This window comes from Struthio camelus, chromosome 12, assembly GCF_040807025.1.
Source record: "Struthio camelus isolate bStrCam1 chromosome 12, bStrCam1.hap1, whole genome shotgun sequence".
NCBI classification, from domain to species: domain Eukaryota; kingdom Metazoa; phylum Chordata; class Aves; order Struthioniformes; family Struthionidae; genus Struthio; species Struthio camelus.
The window spans coordinates 19,544,383-19,564,247 of record NC_090953.1 but is presented as its reverse complement, the minus strand read 5'-3'; the positions used below and the strand labels follow the sequence as shown (position 1 = coordinate 19,564,247).

The window sequence follows — 19,865 nt, the reverse complement described above, 5'->3', positions numbered from 1 at the left end:
CTGACAGATGAAAAAATGTTGTTTATTGCCTCTACAGAAGTTTCCCATCTTATTAATTGTAAAGAAAGTTTCCCATTTTATTAATCATGCCTGAAAACTAATATTCTTTATTGGGTGTGCAAAGATAAATGTTTATTTGTGATATAATTTGTAGATAGGGTACATAACATGGACGTTAGGCTCTGATAAATGTTATGTCATTGTTTTCTCAACTGATAAAGAAGAGATGTCATTTTTTCTAAAGCGTTCATATTAGTACTACTTACCAATTCTGCAGTTTTCTTCCTTTTGGAAATTCTGATCTTTACAGGAGGGTGGAGAATATTAATTCTGAAAAGTATGAAAAGTATTTCTCCCACCTTAATGTAATTTTTTTAAAGAATGTGTTTCACGTTGGTGTATAATGTTTTGGTTTCATTTTTATTTTATTCATAAATTAGTTCTTTTGATAATTGGCAATATGGTTTTGAAATAGATAGTATAACTGATACTAGCAAACAAATTGAACAAACTAAATAGCTTCCAACTAGTCTGACTACCCCAGGAAACTGTAGTTCTGTAGTTCCTCGATCTCATATCTTACCTATTTAAGAATAGAAGGCTTAACTACACTGAAAGTAGTCTTGGAACCTCAGTCTCCCATTCATTCCTAATTTTGCATCTTACTAAGGACAAAGTTTGTAATCTCCTACATACACTGCTCTGTATTCTATCTGTTCCCTCCCTCCACATCTGTGTTGTTCATCACCTCACCTCAGTCTGGAGGTGGGTGGAAGATTATTGTTTCCAGGAATCCTTTGCACCATGGTTCCTAGGTCTGGGAGGACTTCAGCCTACCCTTTTCTTAGAGGGATTTCAATAGTGACAGTGGTCAGTAAAGAAAATTATCTTTCTATTTCCTGTTTCCTATGATGGTTGTAACTTGCGCTATGTTCCTGTTTCTGTTATATATTGCAAACACGTTATAAATCTATTATCTGTCTGACTGCTAAAGGAAGAAAGAAGGAGAAGCAATGGCCCATACTGCTGCTGCTAACAGGCTCCATTCCCAATACAGCTCTGGGATTGACTTTTTTTTTGTTCCCTTCACCATTGTCACCTTAACTAGCCCTACAAGACAAAGAGTAAAGGAAGATGTCCTTGTTCCCTGCCCCTTTCTAGCTTAAAAAAATGGCAAAATTGTATCTTTGAGTGCCGAGGACTTGAGGGTATATTTCTTCAGCAGCTGAGTTTGAGGGTATATTTCTTCAGCAGCTGAGTACAGTAATATCTCCAAGGTGAAAGGCACTCGATACATTCCTGCAGGAAACTTGTACAATACAAACAGTGAATCCAGCTTTGGCCAACTCATCAGTCTTTCTCATGGGAAGAAGACAGTCTTGAAGCACACCAGGTTACTCAGGTCAGGCTAGAACACCTAATGCTTCTCTGGGTGTATGCAGATAGTCTTATCCTAAACCCTAATAAAAACGTGCACTCTAGGATCAGAACCAGAACATCAAACATCTATCTTTAGTAGCTTGGATTCCTGTGAGCATCCCAATCTGAACAGAGGTTTTGATACCAGTCTTGACCCGCAGGCCAGAAGAGGGAGTATCAGGTGACTGTAGATGATATCAGGTTGATTACAGATGTACTACTCCTGGAGGGTTCTGCAATGAAAACAAATTGAACTGCTGGAGCACATTTATGATTTTTACTTTTAGACTTTGTGGGCTCACTAGCGAACCAACTTCTGTCATGAACTGTCACCTGGTATGCTCACTTTCTGGCTGGACCACCAGCAGTTGAAATAGCCTGTTTGGGGATTAGGGTTTGTAGTTGCCTTCTGAGAGCTCTAAACTGGTCTGCATGTAACGGTATGGTTTCAATAAACTGACATTTCCTAATAGAATAATGCTTCTTTTGAAAACTTCTGACAGGCAGCTCCAATGCTGCAGTAGCCTAGCACCATTCTCTCCCTTGAGTCAGTTATTGACTTAATTAGGAGAGAAGTCAGGCTAATACCGAGCAGTTTTGGAAATCCCAGCCTAACTGCATAACTATGGGCTCTGCTACTTTTATTAGAAGAAATTCCCTTTAATGTAATGTGGCTTTATTTGCTAGAGTTTTTGATTTAACACTGATTAAAATATTTTTATAAAACATTGGTCAGAGTCTATAAATGCATGATCACTTTTTTTTTTTTTGAAATTTCTTGATGGAATTTTCTCATGGCATTACTGTATTCTGCAGTGTTATGAGATCAGTATGAGGAACCAATGTTTTCTCATAGATATCAGGATATTGAAACAAAATTCTCTCAAATTCTCTCAAGCCTGATAAACTTGCCTACAGGTAGCATTTATACAAGTAAGTGTTTAACAAGCACGCTTTTTTAAATAAGATTATTAAGTGGACAGGTTTTAAGAGTTTTTAGAACTGTGCTATGCTCATCTTTCTATCAGATTTAATTTCCCCCCCATTACAAAATTAAGAGGCTCTTCGAAGGTAGATAACTAGGTTAAAACCAAGATGGCTTGATTTGCCTCGTGTTTCAGAGCATGGGAAACATGCAGACAAAAAACTTGCCTAGTCTAAAACCAATTTGTTTTTGACAAAATATGCCATAGACTATTTAATCTATATTCTATAACATTTTCATTTTTAAGATTTAGAGTCATGCTCAGAGACTGTAATTTTCATAGTACAGCTGTTATATTCACTAAATGCTGATCCAAGTCCTAAGAGAAAATGATTATATCATCAATATAAACATAGCAGATTTTATCTTTTAAATCTGCCAGAAGAATTTTTATGAGTCTCTGAAATGTTGAAGAACCTTTTTTAGCTTAGATAGCATTAACTAGTCTATATTCACTACAAAAGGATTTTTAATTTCATTTTCCTATAGCCCAGTTTCTATTCAGAGGATTCTCTAAGAGTCTGGGCTTGTACAGCAATTTTAAAACACGGTTTTTGAGACTTCCTATATAATGAATGTCTGATAAGCTTTGGAATGCAACTGTCCTATTCTCTGAAACAACCCTGCCTGTTACCAGGAAACCCACAGTTAAATGAACTCCTTTATTTGTAAAAACTGAGGAAAAACTGAGAGTTGAGAGTCTGTGTCTTTCTGGACTATGAACAGGTTTGAAATTATTCAGATGCTTTCCATATCATCCTCATATGTTAACTTTCACCTAGTAAGGCCTATTTCAGGAAAGCACTTTGGTAATTCAAGAGGCTGACTTCCGTAAGCATGTGATTAAGAGCTTTCCTGAAGAGTGACCCTAATTATTGTTCTTAAGATTTAAATAAGGTCGATTATGTCTGCGCACCTACTTAACTTGGGGAACAAAGATTCAGCTTTTCAAATTACCATATTAAAGGTTCATATTTTCTTCATTTGATATACTAAATTACCTTCACGTAAGGAGGAACATTACTAACAGGACACTATTTCTGAACAGTTTGTCAGAAACTGATGTGTTTTCCTTCTCTTCCCCTCCTAGTCAGGTATAAAAAGTATTAAGTTAAAGGCTTTTGAATTTGCTGTTTCAAGCGCACAGATTTTACTCTCAGCGAATTTGGCTGTTCTTCTGTTTAATATTTGATCAGTATCTGGAAAGACTTTCGTCTGAAGGGAACATAGGATCAGTAATGACTTTGATATTTTTGTCTTGCTGAAAGTTGGTTGTCTTTAGCAAGGCTTTTAAGACTCTGAAATTGCTTCTGTGTTTCGCACCAGCGTAACTTGTATTGCAGCTTAACATCTGTAAATCCATGCAAGGCATTCCTAAGGTCAATGTATCCTTATCTTTATTTTTTTTTTACTCTTTTATAATTACTTGTATGTTATCAGGTAGTAGTATATGCAGTTCGCCTCAAAAATCACTTTTCAGCTCTTTAGAAATTCTTATTTTTTCCTATTTTTGTTTCTGTTGAATTAAAAAAACTCATTAAAACAATTCTGATTTAAAAAACAGTCTCATTTAGGGTCTGTCTCTAAGTTAAAAAAAGAAAAAAAAAGCTCTTGCTGCTTTATACTGATTTACTGATTTAATGAAAAGTGAAAAATGCTTCCTTAATGTGGACCTGGATCAGTATGAAATTTTTTATACTGATTTAGCTTATTCCCATAGAGGAAACACAGTTCTTGTATAGGGCACTTTTTAGAGCAGTGTACATGGCATATATGCTATGAGTATTCTTACCATATATGCCAAGAGTTTTTTTCAGAAAAAAAAAATCACACTATTTTCTGTTATTACAATAGTGCAACTCTTCAGTATTGATTATTATTTCTTTGCTGTTATAGATTGTTCTTTTCTATAACATGATCTATAGAAAAATCACTGAAATAATATTTTGCTTTGTATCTTGCAGATTATTTTAAAGAAGCAAAGAAAAACCTTTCCAGCTGTTTTTCTTGAATTATAATCTATTCCAACACAAAGATGTCATCAAGAATTACTAATATAAATAAGTTTTTAATGTTTCATAGTAAGTCACTCAAGAAATACACTGCTTTCCAGAAAATGCAAGGCAAATAGTAAATTTCTAGGTTTACCTAAGTGATCTGGTAATATAGGTACAAGCCTATGGCAAAAATGATTAATTCAGCATTTCACTGAGGCTGATAAATGAGATCTCAGCACTATCTATGTATGGGGTTTTGGATTAAGCTTTTTCTAGTTAGCTCATATCTTCTCTGAACATATTATAGACTCTCATAAGTCAAAGTATCTTTTTTTGATTTTTCTTGCCCATGCTTAGCAACCTGCTTTCTACCTGCTTTTTCTCCTATGAGGAAAAACATAGGTGACTGTTCATTAATGCATATCCAGAATTCACTCTCCCTTTAAGCATTGAATTGTTTTTTTTTTTACATTGGCACAGTGAAGGCTGGCTTTCTCCCAAGTTTGGAAGGTAGTCTAGTAGGAAAGGAACTTGGTACAAGTCTTTGTACATACATAGTATGTATTTCTAAACACTTAGCAGAAAGCACTTTATTGGCTGGTTAATGTAGAAGCTAATCAAATCAGAGCTAGGCTAGAGCCAGGGCAGATCGCTAACCAATGTTTTGCCAATCTGTCCATTTCAAATGCAGCTACCCAGTGTACAAAGTTATCCTATAACTCTGAAGATGGTAAGCGTCAGTGTTAAAAGTACGTATTTCAGTGAGTTACTATACAAGCGTAATGGGACTGTTTTTAAATATTAAGCATTCAGTGCAATGAATAATCTTGGCCAGTTACTGCTGAAGAATGCAATGTGAAGAATGGTTGATGATTCTTTTCAGTAAGCACTTCCTAGGCTATCTTTGCAAGACAAAGGACTAGAATACACTGTTTCAGAACACAATTTCTGATTTTACTTTTAATGTCTAGTGCCCTCAAATTCAGGGGTCCTGTGGCCATTGTCACAGATTTCACTCTGAAGAAAACACTATTTAAAGCTTTCAGACTAAAAAGATCTCACAGTGCATTGAAAAACACACTTAAAGATAAGCTGCAGTCTTTAACAATGTGGGCATCATTGTGCAGACAGGTGATCTTTTGGAATATAGTGAGATACTCTCATGAATAAGGGTTTCTGGGACTGACCTTTATTTTTCTTGCACTTAGTTTATGAAACATAGAGGTATTTTTATTAATTAAGATGAATTATTCTGATATTTTCTATGGCAAAGTTTCTGAAGACAGCTCTAGCATTATTTTCTGAGATATTTGTCTTGCCTTATAGAAGGTGTTTCATCACTGTCAGAAAAGCTCCCTGTGTGCATCCCAATGAAGCCTCACAAACATTTAAATCCCATTAGTAACTCCCCTACTGGAGGGGAAGTTGATTTAATTGGGAGTCAACACATGCTTTAATCCTCACTACCAAAAAAAAAAAAAAAACCCAAACTTTTGTTTTTTAAATATCCACTCTGGACCTGAGTGTGATTAACAGGAAGATCTCTCTACAGCGCTACAAGGAATAATTAAGCTGTAAATTTAGTCTTTGTTTGCCAAATGGGAAACAGTATTTTTTACCACAGGCTCCCCCCCAACGTTATCTGTCTAGATAAATATAATTAAGTAATGGATGATGGTTTGTTAGCATTTTATTACATGTGTTTGCAAGGGCATTAACAATAATCATAAAATGCACAACAAATATTGTAAGTATGGAGATTTTCAGCAGTGGAAAACGTGACTTTTTCAAATCAGCTGGGCCAGTGACATGTATTCTTACAAATTAACTACTACTCTACGCAGAGCAGGAATTGAGATACTTCTGTCTCAGCTGATTTACATACACTAATTGCTAGCTCCCATTAAGCACTGAGTGGTCACCTGCTCGATAAAATCAATAAATTAATATTTTTAGAGAGCAATTATTCACAGAGAGCAGGAAACAATAACTTCACATTTGATTTCAGCCAGGAAACTGAATTATCCTTTCATTTAGGAAGCCATTTGCTTGTTCACTATTCAAACAAAATGATCTAGTGAAGCTGTAGAAAATTTGCAAGCTTTTGTGTATTATGTAAAAGTGTGTGTGTGTGTGTGTGTGTGTATGTATATTATGGTAAAAGTTTCATGCAGACATGGATGGGAATATTTAACTTTTTCTGCACTTTGATTAAGTCACATGATCAAGATGTCTCTACTAAAATGACTCATCTGTCTGGGAAATAATTATGTTTATATTTTGCTGCTCAATCTTTAAAGCAGATTGAATTCTCCATATAGAAGACCTACAGGAATAATCCATATTTATGGCTAATGGAGTTCAAAGGAAAATCTGAGCTGGCATTTGTAAAACTCCTTGCAGCTGAACCTCCCCCAAAAGCCATCGAAGAGCTTAGTTCACTAGCATATGGCTCATCTGTGTCTTAATCAATGCACAGCTGACAAACCAGAGGACAATATTATAGGCACAATATGCCTCGCAAGCCTGTGGGCAAAGGAAAGCCACAGACTTCACTGCAATTGAAGACTGGATATGTTCAGTCCTAGCACGATTGGCATAACCTATATGGGCTTTATAGCAAAATCAGAGGTAAATTTACATGACTGCAGTGGCCTTGATCCAACAAGGTACTTGGCCAGTGAGACTGAAGCACAGGAATAGCCCTCCTGCTCCAGACTGGATTACTCACTTAAATATTACACTCCATTGGGGCCTTTATATGGGACTGTCTGAGGTCATATTTACAGAATGAATGTTGACATTTACTAGGGAGTGACAGTGGCAAAAAACCCTCAGGTTTACAGCACAGTAACCGGCAGACATTCTAACTTGCTCAGTTTTTTTGCTTTCTCCTATGTTTGGTAAAAGCACTTCAAGTCCAGGACAGAGAACCCTGGAGATCTGAGTACAGCCGCTGCTGTGTGCTGGGAAAACCACCCTGGAAGGTCGTATTCTGCTTCAATGAAAGTGCAGAGGGATTGTTTTAGGAACAAGTAGTACCTTAATTTTACAAACTCACTTCTATTTCTGGCTTCTCCTGAAGATATTGAGATACATTTTTTTTTTAAAGCTATAATGATACTTGTTGTTAAAGAATTTCCTACTAGTTCAAAAAAAAAGTCACGGTGCCCTCCTTCGTTTAAAGGAGTTCTTGACTATGCATTTATATAATTTAATTTTCTATGAAAGGCAAAAAGTATCAAGATAGCTAGATTTCTATTTCTGTTTTTAGTTCTGTGGGTTTTGAGGAGTATGTTTAGCGAGAAGAGAGCCTCTAGGCTCTTGCTGGAGGTATGAATGTGTAAAATACAACAGAAATAAGCATTAATACCTTGCCATATGAGGGGGAACAAATGCTGATCTTTGAAAACGTTTATAAAGATAAGCATTATTTCTGTTTTGCCAAGAAACTTGTTCAGTTGAAGAACAAAACTGCCACTGCGGGAATTTCAAGTGAAACCTCAATTTAATTTACTCCTAGAAGCTAGAGAATTACAGAGTCATCTATGAACAAAGGGCCTGAGTCTGCTCCTCTTCTCAATGTTTCTAGTGACTTTACTGAGAAAAGACTGGAGCCCAAGAAGCCATAATTAAGCAGAAAGAAAGTGCAAATGACTTTACAAGAGGACTCTGCGTTTAAGATACTACTATGGAGAATTTCTGCACAGTTTTGATGATAAATATAGTCCTGCAAGAGGCAAAATACTGATAGTAATATAGTTCAAGCTAAAGGACATTAGTTTTCTTCGTGTGTGTGTAATAAACAGTTACTTCTTTGTCACTGTGGTACTGCGAATGTTAAACCAAACTAGTAGTTTACAATAAAATATCCTTTCACTTTTCTGAGTTGTAGAAGACTTTATTGTCTGGATAATTATTAGCTTGAACAGTACTTCATCCTGTAAAAGGGTGCATCAATCTTAAGTGTGAAAGCATCGATGCAAAGACTCTGAATTTCCTTCCTCTTTCACAGAAAAACAGAACTTCAGAAGTTTTAAATGACTTCAACTAATAGAACGAAGAAATCCATTCACAGTGTCACTCAGTTCCAGGCTATCCTTTAGCAAGTCAGTGTCACTTAGCTTGTTTTTACTGAAAATGCCTTTATTGTTGCATGAAATTTTTACGGTAAAATTGGGCACAATGCAAACCTCCAACTTAATGATATCAAGAGTTCATGGTCCTGGCTGAAAATAGAGGAGATTTGTTGATTCTGATAAAGTTTAATTTTGAATTGGCTTGAGCAAAACTCTCCAAAAATTATAGTGACAGAATTTATAAAGGGCAAAAACTAAAAGAAATGTTCATTAGGATCATATGTATTGATTTTACACATCTGTTCATATGTCTTCATAATGACAGTGTCTTCACTCCAACAGTTACAATAGCTTATTCTCAATACGTTTAATGGAAGGTAGTCATGGCTGTTGTATTTTGGGTGTCCCATTTTGAAAATATTTTGAGATGGATTCTGGGGCTGGTGAAGATGAGCACCAGCTTTCAGTGTAGTGTAGATGCTACTCATATCTAAAAAAAATGGGCTGTATGTGTCTGTTGTACATCTAAGCTTGGGACTCCTAAAATCAGTAGCCCCTTAAAAAAATATAGTGCACATGTGTCAGCTAAAATACTATGGGTTAAGATCAGAAAATTAATAACAAGAATTAAGGGGCTTGCCTCTGATTTGCTTAGACATTCAGCTGACATTTTCAGTTTTTGTCCTTTTGAAATGCTCAAGTGGCAGTATAAAGGTGATAAATCATTCTTATGAGCCAAAATATTAATTGTTTTCATTATTAGAATTCAAGTTAACAATTTTACTACTTCGTTAAAACTTGAATGCATTCCACATTCATTTTTTTTTAATAAGAACTGTAAATAACAGACCATTTTGGAGTATAATAAACAATCCCTTCCAAAGTCTAATGATAGTTAACTTTAGTTATATAGCCCTTCTTATAGCAATAGACAGCTTTAAAAAATCATTCTTACAGCATACACATAATTTTGAAGAGCTGGAATAAAGTTCTGGAGCAAGTCCATTCATTTAACCTACACAAGTATGACAACCACTAGGAATATCTTTGATGACCTAGCTCTCATCTTACAGAGGAAGCTGCCTTATCTTTTGGGTTGTAGTTTGCATCCAGTATTCTCTTCACAGGTATTTCATATTTCCCTTTTACTCAGAGTATTGGTTATCCTCAGTGATCAAATCTCATCAATCAGACTCCAAAGATTTATGAAGTAGGGTTAAAAATAATGAGATTTTAAAAATTAATGAAGTCTAGATTTAAAATCTGTCTCTGAATTTGGGGGCTCTAAGAGTCATATTTTCCAGATTTTTATTGGCATACCAAAGAATAATATTTAAGTTCTTTTAAATGAATTAAAGCACCAACTCCCACTTAGTCACACAGCTTTGCAAGATCTAAATTTAAAAAGATAGCAAGACTTATCATAAAATCAAGAGGTCAAAATAATGCAGCCATATTATTAACACTAACTGCAGCACTATAATGGTTTTTTTACCTATATTCTGAGCAGATATCTATTTTCAAGCAAAGTAAGTTTCAATTGTTCTGAGACAGCTAGATAAGAACAAAAATCAAGTCCCCCTGAGATCAATGTGCATTTTTCTGCCTCTAGTGAGGCTGTCATTTTGTGTTCAGCCCAAGACATAGAAAGCAGAAAGATAAGAAGTAACACACACATTAGTGCTGCTCATCTTGAAAATAAATAATTAAATGAACTTCAGTTTGAAATCCAAAATATCTGGTTAGGAAAAAATTAATTTTAATGTTTTGCCTGCTTGTCTGCCCTGCTCTCAGCGTGATTATAATACTGTCCCATAACCACACTATGTGAGTATCTTGTTTGGCATCTACAGCCATGCAAAAACTCTTCAGCTAGAACTGTAGCTGAGAAAAAAATAAGAATGGGCATTTTTTCCCCTTTAAATGTTACTATGCGGTCATGTTTATCCTTGAAGAGAAAGGTATCACATGCTTGCTTTTCAGCTTCGTGCTACAGGTTAACTGCCAATTGGCGCAGCCTATATTGTCCTTTTCACAACCGTATTTTTTTACATAGTTTAACTTTTCATGATAGTTGAAAAGATGAAAAGCTATTTATGGAATAAACAGCAATAAAAGCTACCCAACTCTGCACAGCATAATAGGGTTTTAATGTATTCTTCCTGTTGGCATAGTGTATTTCTGTGATAATTTTATGTGACAGTGTAATTAAACTGGAAAACAATTCCCATTTCCTACGTATTTTATCTATTTATCATCATTTATTTCTTTACTTTCTTGCTCTCCTATAAATATTATTGTAAGGAGAGTTAAATAAGTTAAACCAATGCAATTACTTTTACAGATTGAAATTAACTTCATATATCAATTTATACTGGTTTGTATATAGCATTTACTATTTGCCCTGTACAAATAAATGCATTTGTGGCAGTATATTTATAGTGTCACTATGCTTTCCCTGTTTGCACTCTTTTTGAGTAATGGTCTGTGTGTTAAAACTTGACATTTTAACAGTATTTTCAAACAATTTCATTCATTATCAAATAACCATTTATTATACTGTGGCAATTTCAAACCATTTACTGGACCCTCTAGACATTGCTAAACAATGATTTATCAAGGAGTGTGCAAATTTTAATGCTTATCACAGCAAATACAAAAAATAACATTAAACAGTGACTTGACAACAGCTCTGACTAAATTATCTTTCTTTTTTAATCTTGATGAGTCATATTCAGTAATAGCTAGTTTGCCAGTTTGTAAATGCACTGGAAATTGAGGGCAGTGGTCTAGATGGCTTCATTGCAGGAGGCTCTGTGCTGGTTTGTTCAATTCTTTTCCACATTTGAGGATAAATTAAAGCCCAGGATATCCCAACACTGTCATACTTAACAGTGCTTTTCACATTTTATTCAACCATGAATCTAACAAAATTCACCTAGTGAAAGCTCTATTGACTTTCACTTACCTAGAGTGAATTGCAATGATGCAAAAGATTTTCAGTTCTGCTTTCTAGAAAACCTCCTCCTTCTCTCTCTCTCCTAGCCAACAAACAGGGCTGATTCAATTTCATATATTGCCACTTGGCTGCAAAATGCTGTACATCTGACTGCATTCCTTATCTCCCCTACATTTCTGTTGAACTTGAGATCCAAAGTGTGTTAGTGAGAGAACAAGACTGATGCCCGCAATTGACGTTTGTGTCTCTGAAAGGATTTAGGTGTTTTCTACAAACAGGAGCAAACCCAACAAGGCAACAGTGGAAAAGGGAGACATCCTCACGCTCAGAGATCCCATTAATCACTGCAGGGCTCAAACATTCAGCTCAACATTAAATAAATTGAAAGGGTTAAATATTATAGAGCATATTCTTAGCAAGAGTTTCAAAGACTTGGGAGTATTTCTTGTTTGTGACACTCACACATGGTCTATAGCTGCACAAGTATCATTAAAACTGCATTTAAATTAATCCCTAAGTCAGTAATTTGGTATTGTTGATTTCTATTATAGTGGACATTAAGTAGCTCTAGATAAAGGCAAGGCCTCACTGTGCAAAACTAACAGCTTAACATAGTCCTTGCTCAGAACTTAACAGTCTACATAATCTACTGAATGAATGGGGGTAATAAGGGACCGTGATCTTGCTTGGCCACGGTCATGGAGAGCGCGGAAATGAACTTGCACAGAGATTTTCTATATTTCAATCTTAATTTCAAAAACATCCAAAGACTCTGATTCATTATCACTGATTTAACTGAGGCAGTAGAAGTAGTTATCAAGCCCACTTGTTTGTCCTCTTACTGCTTCCATGGTAGAGCCAGCAAAAACAGCTCTTACTCCTTAACCTAGTAATTTAATCATTTTGTTTAAATTGCCACAGCTTTCAACTTGTGCTGGTAAGACAGGCTGTAAACTACAGCAGAAGAGAATTAGGCAACTATTTGTTGCAGCCTGTGTAATAGTATGGCATCTTCTGCCAGAATGGTGCAGCCAGGCATGGTACCCTCAACAGACAGTGCAGCAACAGCCAAGATAAATCATAAATTAGGGCTGTTACATGCAGAAAGATAAAATCCTGTTTGCTTGCCAGGAGATGAAGGTCTCCCTGCCCCTAGTTTGATCCTAGGATCTTGAAGTTTGTATGTTTACTTGTGATTACAGCAGTTAGTTTGTGAAGTTTGGCTTTTGTTTTTGTTTGTTTGTCTACTTATGTGGTATCTCTCTTTTTTCAGTTCACCAGCTCTACTAGTATCTTGTGAGGATTTTGACAAAACAGTGGGAGGTGACCAAGGCCAAAGCATTTATCATGTCATAGTTTTGAAAATCTCCCCTATTCATTTTGGTACATCCATATGAGTGCCTGAGGAAATCTTCTTCAAAACCAGTAAACAATAAATAATTAGTTTTACTCCCCCCAAAATGACAAACTGCTCATTTGTCTTCTCAGACTTCAGAGATCATTTTTAGAAGTTATTCATGTATTGTTACCACAGTAATACTTCACACACTAATACTTTAACCAAAACTCTTGCTGAAATTAGGGAGGCCAAATTGAAAGAAGTTTTCAATTAAACCAGTTATTTAATTATTTAAGTTCATTTAAGAAATGAACCATTAGAGCTATGTCCATACTTATTAAAAAAAAAAGTCATAGAAAATGAAAATGTCTTAGGACCCAGCACAGACAAGAATAAATATTTAACCATCAGTAAAGTCAAGCTGAAATGAACCACACAGGTCAAAGATCTACCCAGACTCAGGTGACTCATATTAAAGCACTTTGGGCACAGATTTCTTTGTGGCCAAAAGCACAACTGGGTACAATGTAAGTAAATTGTGTTTGCCTCCTTATTTTAATCAGTCTGAACAACCTGCACTGCTCTATAGCCTGGCATAGCCTTAAGATCAAAGCCTTAAGGTACTGAGGTATGCTGAGACCTAGCTCTCATTGATCCGGGTAAGTGATCCTGGAAGGACTGGTCTTGTTTTGCACTCCTAGCCTCCACCTTTCCACTAGTCTGCCTACTGCAGATTACTATCCCTTGACTTCTACTGCTTTAAGTGATCATCTGGCTTCTTTTTCATCTGTATCTATAAAATTATCAAGCTTCTACAATCTTTTGATGGTAGATTTTCTATATTAGGACCCATAGAGGCTGTCAACAGCTATCAAGCGGCAGAGATAAAGTTTGAGAATAGCAAAAATAGTTTTTAATGTAACCAGAGTTAACAATGCTCTTTCAGAATGGAGAAATGTACAAAGAGATTCAGTTTTCCTCATAATCAAAGACAGTTTGTCTATGCAGCCAGAGGCCCAAGCATGAGGGGGAATGTCAGCAAGAAGGCGAGCTTTTTGCTCACTTAAGGAGATATTGTTTGAAAAAAATTAAACCCAATGAGGATATCTGTCAAAAATCTAAGAGCTTCTATCTCTGCCATTATCTACCTTCCATTATAGATTAATTTGACACTAATAGCAAAAATGATTTAATTTAGCTAATCTTCCAAATCTACTGTTTGAAAATTAAAATTAATGGCTAGGATAGGATCTATGAATCCTTATTGGATAAAGGCTTAGAGATGAAGGGCTGTGGGCTGACAGAGAAAGCCTTAAAAAAAGAGAAAGCTTAAAAAAAAATCATCAAAACAGGTAAAAAAAAAAAAAAAAAAAGATTGTGGTTTGGCAGGGTTTGAATAATGGGAGAAGTCCCACACAGCCTGCAACACAGCCCTATAATGTCTGGTTGTCCCAACTGAAAATGGCAACATATGGAAAAAATAAGAAGTACATGGTACTGCTCGAGTATTGGAACCAGCAACTTTCCTGAAATGGACTGGGCAACACAATTCTATCAGGATCTAGAAAATCAAGTATCTGTCTCTGGTGCGTTGGTCAGACTGGAGAACGTGATTTCTGGATGTGGTCAACCTCTCCACGTGTGGTTTGTGATGCAGAAGCGAAATTTGCACCAGTAAATTAATCATAGCTTTGTGCTGTTCTTCCAGATCCCTATTTCTGATAAAGTACCGTGTAACGTGACAGACTCTCATCTGTACCAGATGGTACAAGTCCCTAAAGAATCATATGCCAGCTGTGCACAGCCAGAATACAACACACTCCAACCATGCTTCCTCTTCTCTCTCACCATGTACCCAGCACAGCAAAGCTATATTGATGCTCAGGCTCATGAGCATCCAAAGCAGCAGAAAGTGTGCATCAGAGAATCTCTGCATAGTTGTCCATAGTAGGCATACAAAAGATGACAGCTTCCACAGCCATATGCTTTGTGCTTTTCCTACTAGTCTCTCCGTTTGCCCAAATGGAACAGGGGAAAAGCAAATGCAAAGATTGCCTTCCTGGACAAAACAGTCACAATACACAAAGGCAGCTATGTTCCCCATCAGAAAAAAGGTATATTGCTCTTTCTCCTTATCTCCTTATGCTTGCATTGAATTAAAGGATGCCTTCTAAACAACATCAACCTAGTGCCACCAGAGACTTGCTTTGCTGTACAGTACTTCTCTGCCTCACCACAGCACTAATGCCTGCTTCCCTTGCGCGTTTTTGTGTGCCAACCTAATGTAATTAGCAACGTGTTAGGCTCGCAAAGGCGAATGAGGTTGATGTTAACACATGGTTAATTAAGATATTACAGTTAGCTAGTTGCTAGGCTGACTCAAGGGAGTAGTAATAGGATATGGCGTCTTTCACCTTAAGTTCAGCAATTCTTACCCCCAAATTCCCAGACAGCAATCAGTAATTCCTCATTAACCCTAGCACAAAATGAATCTGACTCCACTCAGGCAGGTGGATGAGTTTTAAGCACATTTCTGTCAACATGGAGGGTCACTGTCTCTGATAATTAAATTTCAAAGTGAAGACTCCCCTCTGTTGTGATTGAATAGGAGAAAATGATGCTTCCCTGTGGCATTGTTTTAAGTCTTTTTCTTTTTCTTTTTTTTCCTTGTCTCCAAACTCAATGAGCTATCATAGTATCAGCAGATATGATTTAGGTTTAGAGTCTGAAGAATACAAATTGACTGGGGTCTGTAGGTGCACCTACAGATAATAAGATAATAACTAATAATAATACATCCAGAAAAGATTGGGGGAAAAAAAAGTTAAAAAAGAAAACTGAAGTTACAATGAATCTGCAAGAGGACACTAATTTCATGATCCTACCTGCAGTGCCAAGAATGCAAAGAATCATTGCTTCTTGACATCATTCTCTTGCTGAAGGGTAATCACCTCCTATGTATGCATTGCCTTAATCATGTCAAGTTGTGTCCCATAAATTTGCATGTCTCCCAAGGAAGCACAGTGCATTGCCAGCAGCCTGATAGGCCAGATCAAAACAATTTCCTAATGTATGTTTACATCAGCTTTGGCTCCTAAGCTGCTTTCACTCTAGTTGCTCCCCAATAGAGAGCCAATTCCCTCTTTTAAAACTGCATGTTGCTCTGGGGGGGTGGAAGGGGAAATAAGCAAAATATGGATGCATACATCATTCTTACCCAAATAGAATGTTTTCTAGATTAATGAACTGCAAATCAGCTACATGAATGAAACTACATGCTAGATATAAATCCAGTCCTTTGAGATGTGCTTGTTGTGTCACAGTCAGAGAGGGAGGGAGTGCATGTGATGGGGGTGTAATGAATGCCTGCTACCCTCTCGACTCTCTGGGATACGTAGGGATGACAAACTCTCTGAGGAACAATTCCTTTGACTGGTTTGTTGAGGAAAGGAAACTTGTCATGCTGCCAAGAATAAAACTGCTTCTGGGCTTAGTTTTGAATTTTATAAAGTGAATAAGTGAAAAACGTATACATGTTCAGACCCAAGTCATGAATAATTAAAAGAATATATAATTGTACCCAGTTTTCCCCTCAAGCTCAACCAGCAAAGACATCTTCTGTCCATGTAACAGGGTACTTCATGTTTTTTTCAGCAACTGTAAGAAGTGATCTGAACCAAGTATCACTGAATTCATATAGTATGCGAATATGAGTAACAGCCTGACCACCAGTACACACAGGAAAGCAAATGGAGAACTCAGTTTTATTTGAGGGCAGTTGCAGATTTTTGATAAATATTTTCCCAGTGCCGGTCATCCACATTTTATATTGGATTCTGAGCACAATACAATAAAAATTATATTATGAACACAGCATTATGGTAAACTTAAGCTAATACTGCAAATGGCAAAGATCAGACATCTTTACAAAGCATGATAACAGGTCAAAAATAATTACGCAGAAAATAACCTCAGAGAACGGACGTTACCGGCATCTTTTTTTGAGATAGGAACAAGTTCTAGTACAAATTTAAAAATGCAAGTTAATGGTAATGAGCCAAATGTTTGCCTGCAAGTATACTGGTGCATTAGTTGTCTAATGACTTTTATCCAGAAAAGGCAGAAGCAAGAGATTCCTATTGCTTTTATTTTCCACATTATTCCCATAGAGTCAGCCTATGAGCACTTGCTATCTCTGTTTTCAACTCAAGTGAGAACTGGGATTAGTAACTACTCTTTTGTGAGAATGCAGTAGTCTGCAAATATGATATTAAGAGTAATGTATTTAGTACCTTTCACCTGCAGAAATCTTATTTAAACACTAATAAAGAGTACCAATAACTTCTGTAAACAAGTTAATCACTATCCCCTCCCACAAATGTAGACATACGGCTAGCAAGCTGGCTCTTGCTCTCTCTCATATCAACAAACTGATGCTTGCTGATAAGAAAAATGTATTAAACAACTTAAAATCCTGTACGGGAGGAATGAAGAGTCTCTTTTGAATGTAGTAATAGCTATGGCCTTGAAATAGCAAAGGTCAAGAGGTTGATTTGATTGTTATTAAAGGTGCACGTTCTTTATATCCTTGTACTTCCTTAGCTGAATTCCGAACGCAAGACCTTCACTTAGACTTGCTTTCTGCCTTGACCTCTCATCAGCTAGAAGGTATGCGCTCAGAGAAAGAATAAGGCAAAGCAATAAGGAGGGCACCCAGCTCTCGGAGAGGTATGAAGTGTAAGTCTGATGAAGAGGAATGGCCCACTACAGCATTGCGAGTTCCAGCTGAAGTAGCTCAAACAGGTTTGGGATAATGTAAACTGGGCACAGGAGGACTGTGGGGAGGGTCACTCTGCACCATGTTTCACCACATGATATATAAAGAGGATGCAACTATCACCTTTAGCTAGTTACACCATCCTGACAACTGATTTCAATAGCTTTCATATGGCTTTAAAGAGATGATGATGTACCCTACAGGAATATCACAAGTGATTCAAAACATTATGCACTATTTAGTCCCTGCCCACATATATGAAAGTTATTACTTTATAATGTGTTGCTCTTGTCATTCTGAATCGCAAAAAATGTCTAATAAGATGGGAGACAAATTATTATGTACGCGGAATACAGAAGTAGAGGTAAACTACAGCCCAAAGACCTTGTCATCAAAAAAGGGCAAGATAAGACTGAATAAAATCCAGTATTCTTACTTTCTGCCTAGGGCAAGGAGGGATTACATATCACTGCAGTCCCTATGTCCAACCTTCAAGCAAAGATGGACTTTCAAATGAGTGTTTTTAAATTCCAACATTTCTGAGTTGTTGCATGAACCATTTTAAAGGGGGTAGTCTTAATTTGTTGGGTTTTTTTACATTACTAGAAATTTTTTTCTTATAAGTTAAATGAGGAAAAGACTATGAAAAATTAGAATGTTTTGGTGTTCTACTGCTTTTCATGACTATTTCATGTTTAAAGGTTAATTGTGAATTACACCAGACCGAAAGTTGTGTAACAGTTGGTGGTTGTTTGTTTGTGTTTGTGGGTTTTTTTTTTTTTGTGGTATGCAGGACAAAATTAATGTGACAAAGCATTATTCTTACAAGCCTATTCTCTTTGGTAAAGCTTTCATATAAAAATCTGCTTACGTTTGCAATGGTCTGATGTTTAAAAATAGAATTATTCAACATTCCCTAGTAGTTAGCTCTGACCCCTTGTTTGCTTGTTTTCTAGGTTACGTAGGAATATCGATAGATTTCCAGCTATACTGTGCCACCCCGTGTAAGAGATGAGAAATTGCATGACATTGCTGACCCTCGCAAAATGAGTTTGGAGTTAGTATGCCTTACAGAATATGACAATCTGTGTATTCTAAGGACAGTTTTGAATTTTATCAAAAACTGAAGCACATTTTGGAAAGCATTAAAATATTTAGCATGAAACTTAGTTTCTGTAAAAGCATTAATTTGCTGGAAAACTTTCAAACTGTTGAAATAATAATAAATAAAGGCCCTCTATGTATTACGGCTTGCTGTTGAAAGACAAGGAAGATTATTTCTTGGGTAAGAAAATTATTCTCTACAGAACAATTTAATCTGATTTTCTACGTTATCGAAAACAGGACACTACTGACTGAAAATCTATACTCTGACACTTTGCAAACTTCAATTAGCTTATAAAGTAAGAGTTTCTTCAGGCTTCAGACTCGCAGGTAAGTTTTGCTCAATGTCAACTGACCAGCCAATACAAGGGAACTTCTCTTTCAGATAATGTAATGTTCCTCTCCAAGAAGCAGAGACCCTTGATCTACGGAGCTCAGTCAGACCCAGCATAGTCTGAATAATTCCCACTGTTCACAGATACTCTTGATTCAACAGACCGCTGATCCTAACCATTCAGTCTTCAATACCGTGACAAGTACTTTATTACACACTGATCACAGAAGTCACATAAGTGGATCTCCACCATTTAAAAACTGGGATGCTATGGTCAAGGGATGTTCCAAAGTAGGTATGCTACTAATGGTAAGTTTGGTGTGCAGCTGGGAGCAGACTGAAAAGTATAATGTTCTTAAGCACTAAATAATGCTCTTTGGTCATCTTCTGTGGCATTCTGACCTCCAGAAATAAAAAATGGTGACAGAACAAAGATGGGAGAATGCAATATTGTTCCCTTTTGCTGTTTGGGCTCACTGTTACTGTATTTCTCCTACCAGTCGTTGCATACCCATTTTTTTATATTTTAAGCTAGCTCTTACTTTGTGTTTGTAGCTATTACCTGATAATTATGTTACAGTACTGCCTACAGGCCTCACTCTGTTTGCATGATGCTAATTCTTGATACAGGTATTTTCTCTGTTCTAATTACCTTAATTATTGCTTTTTCCCCCCAGTTATTCTTGCACTTTACCTTTGCTCAGGGGTTTGTGGGCTGAGAGTTCTCTTCTTCTTTAGCAATATTTTCCTTTTCTCACGTTTTCCTACATTCAGTTCTTATACCCTTAAATCTCTTTAATTCTTCCCACTCTTCTCCGCATCTGTCACGCTTGTTCCAAGTTTCTTCTCTACCCTAGAATAAAACAAACTTG

At 36.4% G+C, this 19,865-nt stretch overlaps 2 long non-coding RNA genes across 4 annotated transcripts in view; one reads left to right on the top strand and one right to left on the bottom strand.

The window, feature by feature from the left end:
- LOC104148338 (uncharacterized) overlaps positions 1 to 8,285 on the top strand; it is a 280,102-nt gene extending 271,817 nt beyond the window's left edge. For 2 of the 3 annotated variants that reach the window (XR_011143618.1, XR_011143616.1), the window contains exon 6: positions 4,369 to 5,869. This is a non-coding gene — a long non-coding RNA (uncharacterized lncRNA). Of the gene's footprint in view, positions 1 to 4,368; positions 5,870 to 7,311 lie in introns of those variants that run through there. The other variant, XR_011143617.1, reaches the window with a different exon arrangement.
- The window catches only part of LOC138068840 (uncharacterized), a 20,220-nt gene continuing 785 nt past the window's right edge, over positions 431 to 19,865 (bottom strand). The window contains exons 2-3 of the long non-coding RNA XR_011143619.1: positions 19,688 to 19,846; positions 431 to 1,652 (exon numbers count right to left, since the gene is read on the bottom strand). This is a non-coding gene — a long non-coding RNA (uncharacterized lncRNA). The remainder of the gene's footprint in view (positions 1,653 to 19,687; positions 19,847 to 19,865) is intronic.